This window comes from Belonocnema kinseyi, chromosome 3 (genome assembly GCF_010883055.1).
Source record: "Belonocnema kinseyi isolate 2016_QV_RU_SX_M_011 chromosome 3, B_treatae_v1, whole genome shotgun sequence".
NCBI lineage: Eukaryota > Metazoa > Arthropoda > Insecta > Hymenoptera > Cynipidae > Belonocnema > Belonocnema kinseyi.
In genome coordinates this window covers 25465947-25478202 of record NC_046659.1, presented here as the reverse complement: position 1 = coordinate 25478202, position 12256 = coordinate 25465947, and positions in this window count along the sequence as shown.

Sequence of the window (12256 nt, the reverse complement as noted above, 5' to 3'; positions counted from 1 at the left end):
ATTCAAAACAGTTAAAATATTTAAATAATTCTACGAATGCAGAAGAATTCAAAGAATTAAAAAAAAACAATATAATGGCAAAATTCAAGATGATTCAGAGAATTCGAAATATTCAAAGAATATAATATAGTTTTTTAATGAATATGGAGAATTGGGAGAGTTAAAAAGTATTTAAAGAATATTAAATATACAATTTTTTTCGAAGAATTCAAGTGGTTTCAAAGAATTCGGATGGTTACAAAGAATTCACAAAAAGGCTACCAATTACACTTTCAGAGAAACCTGAGGTTTCATAAAGTAGAAGGTGGCAGCACATGTTTGCGAATATATTTTTTTTATTTAGACATGTAGTCACATTACAAAATTTAAAATTCTATCGTCGTTACCGACTCAATCTGTACGAAACCGGAAGGGCGCTTCTTCTAGCAACCACAACTGCTAGGTGGCGCTCGCATCTTATTCTGCAACTTTAAATGACCAGACAGACGTGTCCCATAATAATACCTATCATTAAAAAAAAAAATTAGCTCGATATTTTAATTTTCCTATTTTTAAAATGGCGGAAAAAATAACATGGGACGGTCGGTGATACGTGACATCATAATGTATCACATGCCCTAAAGAAGTTTGTCTGGATTCTAGGGCAACGCAGTAGAAATGTATGTATATAATAATCGCGCGCAACATACTACTTGAGCTATTATGGATGCGCCTGAAGTCACCTTCAGCAGAAGATAATGACATTTTTTTATATTTCTAACGCTGCAAAAAAGAGTATTGTGATTACTCCGTGAGGTTCTAATAGAAAATTTAACGTAAAATCCGAATTTCAACAATTTAAAAGTTGATATTGCTGTTTCTTTGAGTTTTTTTAAAAAGCAACCGAATGGGGACCCAATAGGGTCTTTACGGGTACTTTGTAGAGACTCCTTTCGGTTCCTTTGGTCCGCCTGGGCGATGCTTCGATATCTTGATGAAAAAATTAATCAATTTAATAGATCTGTCACAAAGTTCTTTTTCATTCAAACAATGCATTCCATAATAAATGAAAATTTTTGATAAAGTACTTGGTATGCTTTTGATCTTGTTGTAATTCAGATAAAATTCTGTCTAAAATGTCATTGAGGATATTTATTCTGTACGGAAAAAAGTACGCTGCAAGATATACTCGGAAAAGTGATGAAATATTAGTCTGTGGCGCAGTAACGGAGCCTTTCGTGCAACCACAGAGTAATTCTTACACTTTGGGAGAAATTAACGAACATCACTGCATCAAATTGCAAGATTTACTCTGTGAAATTGTAAATCCGTATCTAGATCGAATGGGGTTGAGTGATAATTTAACAATGTCACCCAGTAATCCCTACTTTGTAGCGAGCGCTAGATACAGCTCGTATTGTACACTGCGCGCGTGTCTCGCAAGAGTAGAGGTTACACTGTCGCTTATTAAAACTTGCTCCTTCTGGGAGGAAAAATTATAGTTTTGCATTAGAAATTTCTCGCATTAACAAGCAAAAGTCACAGTTGAGCCCTAGAATAGAATCGTCGGTAGATATTCCATTACAGCAGCTCGAAACAGATGATGTAATATAATGATAAATTTACAACAAAAAAATGTTTTATTTTTAATAAGTGCATTAAATTTATTTGTGAAATCATGCAATTGCACGTGCGGTCACTTACAAACGTAATCGAACGCTTAAATATGACACGAATTTTCCACTTCCATGAAGTTTAATTTTCTACTAAAGAAAATGAATTTTCAACAAAATAGATCCAGTATCAACGAAAAAAAACGGTTTTCAACGAAACGTTGAATGGTTAAGTTTTCAGTTAAGAAGATTAATTTTAAAAAATTATTATATTATCAAAGTAGTTCACTTTTCCACAAAATAGATTCATTTTAAATTAAAAGAATAAAGCATTATTCAAATAAAATTAATTAATTAATCAAGTGGATCAACTTCAAGCCAAGAAATAGGGAAACAATTGGGTAATAAATTATTTTGAATAAAATTATTATGGGTATCATATTAAGTACAATATGAAAAGAATTTTGAACAGAAATGATAAATTTTATTTTAAGAAATTCATTTTTAATCAAGCGGTTCAACTTTCTACCAGGTATAGCTATTTTTTGATCAAAAAGATGAATTATCAACCAAGAAGATTAATTTTCTGCTAAAAAAAATAAGGTGGTTTAATTTTCAATCAGGCATAGATAAATTTTTAAAGTTTAAGTATTCAATCAAGTAGTTGAATGTTCAATCAAAACATGTGAATTTCCAAACAAAATCAAATAGTCAAATTATCATGGAAATTATTAGTTTTTAATTCAAAAAACAAATTTTAACAAAAAAATTAATTTTTTCAACAAAAAGATGAATTTTTAGCTGAACTAATGAAGATTCATCACAAAAACTGAATTTTTAAAAAATAGTTTAATCTTCAACAAATTATAATGAAATTTTCAACCAAGAGGATTAATTTTCTATCAAAAAAGTATTTTTTTAACAAGTTGGTTCAAACATTCAACCTAGTAGTTGAATTTTAAACCAAAAAAGATAAATTTTCAATAAAAAAATATAATCAAATAGAGGATCTTATTATATGTCGGTATACTGGTCAAACTTGTTCCTTGGCTGAAAGGATGATGTCATGGACCACCAACATTTTTATTTTATTTTAACATCCTGACAATGCCAACACAATGCGCAAGTCATTTATCGCATACTTTTCAACATCTATTGCATCTGTTTTTGCGGAAAATGATGTACTTTTTTACGATTTGAATTATTAGCATCACTAGAAAAATCAGTTGCAATGTTTTGCTCCAAGATCTTTTTACTCCAAAATCTGGTTACGACTTGTTTCATTGAGGAGTATTACGGCTGTACATAATTGTATGACTAAAGAGGCCCTTCGTCAAAGGGCGAAACGTTGAAGTTTCATTAAATACATAATTTTTGATCAGTATACCGACAAAAAATAACATTCTCTATTTAATTATATCACCTGGACGACATCAAAAAACATCATCTAAAAAATTTAATAGTTGATATTCAAAATAATGAAGATTTTTAATTTAAATACCAACTACTAAATTTTTTTATTGCAAATTTATCTTTCTTAGTTTACAATTCAACTACTAGGTTGAATGTTTGAACCGATTTGTTAAAAAAAATTTTTTGTATAAAATTAATCTTCTTGGTTGAAAATTTCACTATACTTTGTTGAAGATCAAACTATCGCGTCCGAATGTACTCGATTCGGGCTGGAGGTCGGAGCGCCGTCACAAAAAATCAATAACTTTTGAACTACTGCAAAATACAAACTTTTTTTTCACCAAACTTTTTGGAAAAGATTGTAGAATCTATTGGCACGTTAAAGAATTCTTTTACAGGTGGAGAAGTTTTATTATTTTTCAATTGTTTAAAACAAGCAATTATTTAAAAAATAAAAAAATGCTTTTTACTACCGACAATTTTTTTAGCGTAAAGTATATTTCGTAACAAAAACGTTCATCACTTAATTATTGAATTTCAATAACCGTTCGGAAGTAATTCATTTAAAAAGAAAGATTAAGAACTTTGATTGTTAATAACTTTAAAAAAATGTTTTGCAACAATATTTTAGGGGAGTTATTTTGATGTAAAAACGAATAGAAAACTGTATAAATTAATTGAAAATAAAACTGTCGATTTAAAAGTGGCATACTTGAGATATTTGGACCCACACATTATTTTTCCAATTTCCTCCGTGCATACTATGGAAAAGCTTACGTAAGTGACTTCGCGATTACGGTCTATTTTCTCGTAACTAAAAATGTTGAATTCGACCTAAACGACAATGCCACTTACGTAAGATTTTCCTTAGTACGGCAGATATGAAGTTTATTATAATCTCAATACATCTTTTAGTTTTTATTAGAAAAATAATTAATTATAAATAATTAATTATAAATAATTAATTATAAAAGTAAACTTAATCTAGTAAAAAATAAAACAAATCTCGCTCAGCGAATAACACTGTTTGAAAGTGGGGATATTATAATCTCGTCCAGTAACATTTATTTTTCCCGTTGTAATGTACCTCTAACACTCGCAGTCAGCATTTGACACAGTACGAGAAACGAGATGTTACAATTTTTCAATACGAAATTGGTGCGGGGTGAGGCCTTATATTGGTATACCGGATTACTATTGCAATCTGCACCATCTAGTTTATATCCCACTACCCATCGCAGTATGAAAGGGGATAGCTTACAAGTTGTAAACTGTATAATTCACCATTTATAATTCACATTGGGAAAACGTAAAGTCTACCAGTTTTTAAGTGAAACCTTACAACGTGAAGCAGTAATTTAAGCAGTGTTTACCAACGCTATTCCACTCTACAATGCTGAACTGTAATAGCTGCTTTATGTGTTGCTACAAATGGTATTTCGACTAGTATAATTTCAGATTACTGGTTCACACTGCAGAAATTTCGAAAGGGCTCAGGTGGGGCCCTACCTAGTTTTCCCTAGTAGGGTTCTAGTGGGGTCAACCGGCTTACAATTCAATTAAAGAGAAAAGTACCTGCGGGACTCTTACAAGGTACTGGCAGTCAGTACTTTTATCCGTTCATCATCATATGGCTGTATACTATCCGAATATTATTTATATTTTCAAAAATTGAAATTTCATTCTATCATTTTGGGTAATTTTAACACCCGCTACTGCTATACTCTAACAATATGACAAAAAAAGTATTTAAAAAATAAATCTTAATTAATTACGAGTATTTTCTCTTCAAATATTAATGGTCCTGTTTATAGTGAATACATATATATATATATATATATATATATATATATCATTCTTAAAAATTATATTACAAATAAAATTTTTAACGCTACGGGGTATCGAACCTACATATCTATACCGGCCTAAATCTATCGTCTAAGAGTCGGAAGTCTAACCACTGCGCTAAGCCGACAAGTTGAAACTCGATGAAAAAGCCATCCTTATAAACTACATCTTAGAAAAGCTAAAACACCAAATTGTAAACTCTCCTTTATATTTAAATATTTATTATTATATGACATTATTTAAATGTAAAATATACAAACTGTTAACATGAATATCTATAAAATCATTTTAAAATAAATAAATGTAATCGACTAAAAGGACCCCGCACTAAATGTATGGGAAAATGGCTTTCGTTGGATTTAGCTAAAGCTTTGTAATTTTTAAGGTTATAAGTGCCGGATGAAATATCCGTAAAAAATACAAAAAAATGGACAGTTTTAGCGCTATGCGGCGCTAAGCGCTCAAGATCAGTGAATAAAACGAATTACAACAGATTTTGTTACAAAAGCTATGTCAACATAGAAATCACAGTTCAGATCGTGGTCAGTCATATTTTCGCCTACACCGTTGACTCATATAGCGCGCTTTTCAGAACGGGCAAACGCTAAGCGCAGAAGATTTGAACTTGACTAAGAAATCACTTTTTCAAAGGCCTTTCACAAAAGAAATGACTTTAAAAAAGTTGAAACCTCGGCATTCACTTATTATTATATTAAACACACACACACATACATATATATATATTAAACAGCATTCACTTATTATTTCCATTGACGATGGTATGCTTGTCATTTCTTTTATGAAAGGTCTCGAGAGCGGATAGTAATTTTATTGGTAAGCTTAGGAAAAAAATTCCTATCTGTTCTCTTCTGTATTAATTGTGTTATATTTCTTATTCCCATTTTGTGTTTAGTTTCTTATGTTTATTTGTTTTATTTTGTTGTTTCTGAATTTTTCTTACGTTTTATTAATACATTCCTCTGCGTTTCAAGAACATAAGAAGTTGTTTCTCTTATGGTTTAAAAAATGGCATTCAGAGTTCGAGTTAATTGCTATGGGTGCGATAGAGTCTATCAACTAGGACAAATGGCTCGAATTGATGAAAATAATAATCCTGATAGGCAAAACATTGCAATTCTTAGACGCCTTCAACTTCGATGACCACCACTTGAAGTCGCCGATGAGAGTTGGTTATGTCTCAATTGCAATCAGTCGATTCGCAATGAGATAGAGGAGCTCCAACGTGACCCAGGCTGTTTAAGACTGACTGTTCTTACACAAACAGGCAGGCAAACGTGCATGTTCTGTAATGCTGATGTTATTACTCCAAGGCTTTCAATTGAATGTAGAGTTAACGCTTTTATTGTCATGAACATTTTCATTCCAGAAGAAACAAGAGTATGCTTAAATCATTTGGATGAACATGGTTTCATCTTAGCCCCCTTGCTTTCTTGACTACAATCGATTAATAGACCGTATAGGATTCTGGGACAGCAGTTACTTCTGTTTTTGCAGCAATTTCGTAACGAAGCAAATGTTCATGCGGCCGCGGCGTTTAATAATGAGGATAGTTTCACTGATGAAGAGTTTGAAGCTATTGCTCCTCTAATAAAGGAACAATTTAGAGAATTATATGCATTTTGTGATCCTATTCCGCTGTTACATGGACATAGTTCCAGATACGTGAGGAAAAAATATCTGCTGACTTTCCTTTGCAAAATGCGTCAAGGTCTTTCTGATGAATTTCTGAAAGTGTTTTTTCATTATTCGAGCCGGCAAGCTACAAGCATGGCCATTTCTACTGTAAGAGAGTCTTTAATGCAGCGATTTGTGCCTGGTAACATTGGATTTAATGCGATAAGCAGAGAGGAATTCATTGAAAGACACGTGATATCATTCGCCAATGAACTTTATAATCCACAACCAGAAATTCTCAGAGCTATTGCTATCATCGATGGAACTTATGCTTACATGCAGAAGAGCAGTAACTTTCGCGTACTTCGACAGTCATTCTGCAAACATAAGGGACGTCACTTGATAAAACCTGCTCTCAGTGTTGCTCCAGACGGATACATACTTGAAATACAAGGGCCATATTTTTCTGACTCGCGAAGCAATGACGCACAAATGCTCATTAACGAATTTGAAAGAGATGTGGAAAGTATGAGAGAATTTTTCGACATTGGTGATATTTTTATAGAGGACCGTGGATATAGAGATGCCCAACCACTTTTAGAACGCTTAGGAATTGTGTCCAAGATACCACCATTCTCCAACAAGGACAGAGTCAATTGGTAACGGAAGAAGCAAACGAAGCTCGGCTAATAACGACATCTAGATGGACAGTGGAATCCAGAAATGGCCACATAAAGTCCATTTTCAAGTTCTTCGAGAAAACCATTCCGATGGCTTATGTACACAATCTAAGGGACTTCTTTCGTATTGCTGGTGCCATAATTAATCGATACCATCCTGGTATCGAGATGCAAGGCGCTGAAGCAGAGCTTGCAAGAGAATATATAGCGAGAGCTCGTGAGCCAAATATTGTGCAAGCGCGCGTAAAAGTGGACAATATGCGCTACAGAAATGCAAATTGGAATCGCTTGAATGAACTTCAAGTACCACAATTCCCTCGCGTTACATTGGAAGAAATACGCGACATAACAATTGGCGTGTATCAAGTAGAACTTGCCCCATCTTTCGTTCAAGACAAGCTGCAACGAGAAGAAGATGAGGAGTTTTAACTAGATAAGCGACTTAATGAACCTGGTTTGATCAGAGAACGAGTATTTTCTCGTTTCCGAAATGCGACAAGGTACCAGCTGTGGATAGCGTTCAATAAGATCGATGACATATAGTAGGACTAGAAAATAACGAAACGCTGCTCGGTTATTACTGCACATGTAAGTCAGGGGCCAGAAATCTTGGCACTTGCGCACATATTGCAGGCGTTATATGGTTCCTGGGTTATGCACGTCACCAGCAACACGTAAAGTATCCTTAAACTTCCTTGCTACAAAGGAATCTAGACACTGCTAATAGAGCTGAACAAGCGAACCCGAATCAAGAGCCAGAAATAGTTTAATATTTCGCAAAAGCTACTGGGATTGGTTCTATTCGCTGATCATGGGTGCTTAGCGTCAATGGTGTAGGCGAAAATATGACAGACCACGATCTGAACCGTGATTTCTATGTTGACATCGCTTTTGTAACAAAATCTGTTGTAATTCGTTTTATTCACTGATCTTGAGCGCTTAGCGCCACATGCAGTCCAGCGTTAACAGCTACGACAGATAATCACATTTCGTTATTGGTTAATTTTGCATAAGGCTATACTTATTGTACGGAATTTTCAGTTAAGTACATTCTTTTGCATAGGTTTAATGTTACTTTTCATCGCTTATAATTAACTTAAGTAAATGATTGAAAGGTTGATATTTTTAAAACGATATATCGATATTTCTGCCCAATTTAGATATTTATTTGTACATCGATATTGATGTGCCCGATATATCGATGTTCGCAATATCAATATTTTCGTTCCGATGTCCCTTCACTAATCTGACCGTTCTATGCAACGAGCACGAGAGGGGATCCCACCATTCCCTGCGCGTGCACTGTAGGAGAAATTAGGGTTCTTTCATACAATTCCGGATCATCAGATTGCATGCAGAAAGTTTACAAGAGTGAAAGAGATAGAGAACATAACAGACAGTTCCCATCTCTTTCACTCTCGGGTACTTTCTGCATGCAATCTACTGATCTGCAATCGTGTGAAAGTGCCCTTTGATAATTTTTGCTATCGATACTTATCGAATACTCGGTAGCAGGAAAAAATCAAGACATGCGAGTGTTTCAATTCTACGATTGTTTAAATCGATTCTTGTCTCAATTTGGGGATTTTCCACTCATCATGTTGGTAATTGTACGCATACATGTACCAAAATAATGGGCGGGAAATCGACAACATTTTTCGTCCCCCAGGTTTTGCCACCCTAGGCACTTACCTACTAGGCAGTCTGATAAGTCCCTGAAAAATGAAACACGGAGACGTTTTTTTGGCCAAAGTTGGTTTTATTTTTCAACATACTCTCCTTTTAGATCGATACAGCGAGTCCAACGATTTTCTAACTTTTTGATACCGTCCGAAAAGTACTCGATCGGAAGGTCTCCAAAATACGCCTCAGTTTCAGCTATGAGCTCCTCATTTGAGTAAAAACGCTTACCGGTGACGGACCCACACGTTCCAATGATATGCCTATAGCATTAGCTACCTCTCTCAATTTCACTTTGGGATCATTCAACATCATATCATGGATTTTTTCGACATTTTCTGGTGTAGTGACCTCTTTTGGGCGCCCAGATCGTTCAGAATCAACAGAGTCCGGGTAATACTTATCCAGCTTGGCCTTGGTCTCGGATATCATTTTCTTGCGAAGATAGTAGTGTTTGATTAAAACTCGAAATTCAGATTTTTCCATATTAAAAAAAACTCGGAGGTTAGTCGCTTCTCCGTGCTGTAACTTGTAAATGCGTAAACATAAATGGCTAAAGTTTTGACAGGCGTCATTTGAAGGATCAAGCTCGACGAAAATGGTTCACATTAGTGAATACTAATGCCATCTCTTAGAATTTTCAGGTACTTATCAGACTGCCTAGTACATTGCCTGTTTGGTAAATCCGAACCTGCCCCTGACACTTGACTGAAAGCGAGAGTTTGGTGTGGTTTTGCTCTATCAGTCGAAGGGCACTTCAAACTACATTCCCTAAAAATTTTATTTGAAAATCCTTAAAACTAACTGACCGAGCACGATTTATAGTGAAAAACGAATCAAAATTAATTATTACAAAAAATCCAATTTTTTGGCTTCAATTAGAGAACTAAAAAAGCTACAACTTTTTGCCCGGGGAGTAGGGGATGTACAATGAAATTCTGCATCTAGATATAATCATTTAAAATTATAATTCAAAAATGTTTAAGAAAGCTTCCAGGGGTCTTACCACTCCTAGCAAAATAAGTTTATGTGCCCTTCTTCTGTCCGGCAGCTAAACTGTACTGGGTATCCGTGACAAAAAGCCCACACGACAAAGCGCCCGCCCAATGAGAGTCGCGCTCCCTAAAAAAGGCCCGCGAATCCGAGAGCAAGTAGGCGCGTGCTCATACATCCATTCATCGCGATGATGCAAGTCGCTCTTTGATTCGCGGGCCTTTTTCACGGAACGCGACTCTGATTCGGTGAGCGCTTTGTCGTTTGGGCTTTTTGTCACGGATCCCACCAAATTACCAATAAAATGCTTTCACTTTACTTTTTCTTTTTCGATCACGAACGATATTTATTGAAATTATTATAGTTTATTTGTCAAAAAACACATAGGTTAAACAGGGGTATTACCGACACCCTTCTAATGAACGATACTGTGTAATAAAAATTATTTTATTAAAATTACAGGGATTCAAAATAGATACTTTTATATGCATAAATATTCTATTTGTATTTGTATTTCAGTAATTATTCAGCACAAAATTACTGAATATACATTCATTATATCACATTTTTGTTGCCACCTACACAGTGTTTGAGAGTAACGCGTTACCACAAAAGTTACTTTTTGTAGTAACGGTAACTGTAAGGCGTTACAATTTTCTGTTAACGATACTGTAAAGTAACGCAATTTACCTGTCATTACTTCATGGAAATTTTGAATACGTTTAGCATTACATTAAATGTTTCAATGGGAAAAAAATTAAGAATATTAAGACGTTTTTGGACATTTTATTCAGAATCCTCAGTATTATCGGAATCGAGTTGAAACTCAAAATTTATCTGCACGATCAACCATATAATACGATTAAAATATCAGTTTTTAAACATATCCTCCTTAATTATGTTTTATAGGGTCTCAAAGAAACCCCATAAATGAAAAAATGGGTTTTGCAAGATTAAAAAAAATTCACTTTTTTCCAATTTACAATGAAAATGATTTAAATAACTAATTTGAGTAAAGCAAATTAATTAAATTTCTGACATTTTTGTCTTTTTCTCGAACTTTAAATTAGAGTGAAGTAAAAATTAATTCAAGTAAAAAAAATTCTTAAACTATTTATTACTGATATCTTCAATAATATTATCTTTGTTTAATGGCAGAATGTGTCGGTGTTTTCCGAAATTATTAAATCGTTGTCTATTTTTCATCAGAAGTCACCAACCAATCAATTATATTCAGCACAAACAATTGTTTAAACAAATTATTGTTGTGTATGACTATCTTTATCTATATCAATGTCTGATAGTTGCGGTCCTTTTTCACTTCTCATATAATTAAGTGTGTATACTACTTAGTATCGTAACAATTAATCAAAGTTCACAAAACATATATTTTAAATATACTTCAAATTTTTTACAGGGATCATATTGAATGCAACTTTTTCTTGAATCCGCTACAAACTTATCCTTCCGCGAGGAGTCAGAAATTCAGCAATTGTTTACAAACTTGTTTCTGCACCTTTTGCATTTTATACCTGTTATTTTTTCACGGTGCGACTGCGGTCAGAAAATTAAAAGTGGTTAACGATTTAGCAAAACGAGGTATAAAGTTGATACCTGACTTTAATTCTCTTTTTATCATAGAGATTAAATTCAGAAACGATATTTAGTACAATTTGTAATAAAACACCGAAAGCAATTTCCTGACTGCGGTAAGTCTATCTCGTTCCGTGAGATGCTATAATCAATTAATTATTTGTTTTATATGTCGTGCAGCCATAATTTTACCTGAAAATTGAGATGACCGATTGCCGGTTTCCTTTAGTAGGCGACAACCGTAGTGACCACGTGTTCCCAAAATTTGTTTCTCTTTACAACAGGATAGTATATTTTTGAAAGGTTTTCCACATCGGTTCTTAAACTGATAGCATTCTCATTACCAGCGATATGACACATTTCCAACCTCAGACGTTTGTGATAGTGACATTCATTCGCAAGAATTTTCGCGTTATCAAAATCGAAAAAATGATCTTGTCTAATACTATGCTTGGTGAGCATTGTCTGTTTGTTAGGGACCTTATTTATATCTTTCTTGTGTTCTTTAACCCTTACTCCTAACGGACGTTTAGTTTGGCCTATATAAACCGCTTTGCAATTTTGACCTTTGCACCAAATGCCATAAAAAATATCGCTATTTTGCAAATTATTTAATAGTTAAGTCCTAATGCCCGAGAATTCTCGCAATTCGCTCAGATAGACATTCAACATATGGAGTGCTAATAAAAGACCTAATTTCCGCTTTTTGAACCAATTCGGCAACTCTACGTTGTTCATTTTTAGCCGAAATATGTAATCTGAAATTTATATTATCTTTAATAAATTTTTCCGGGTAAAAGTTGTCACGAAGTGTGTTTTCCA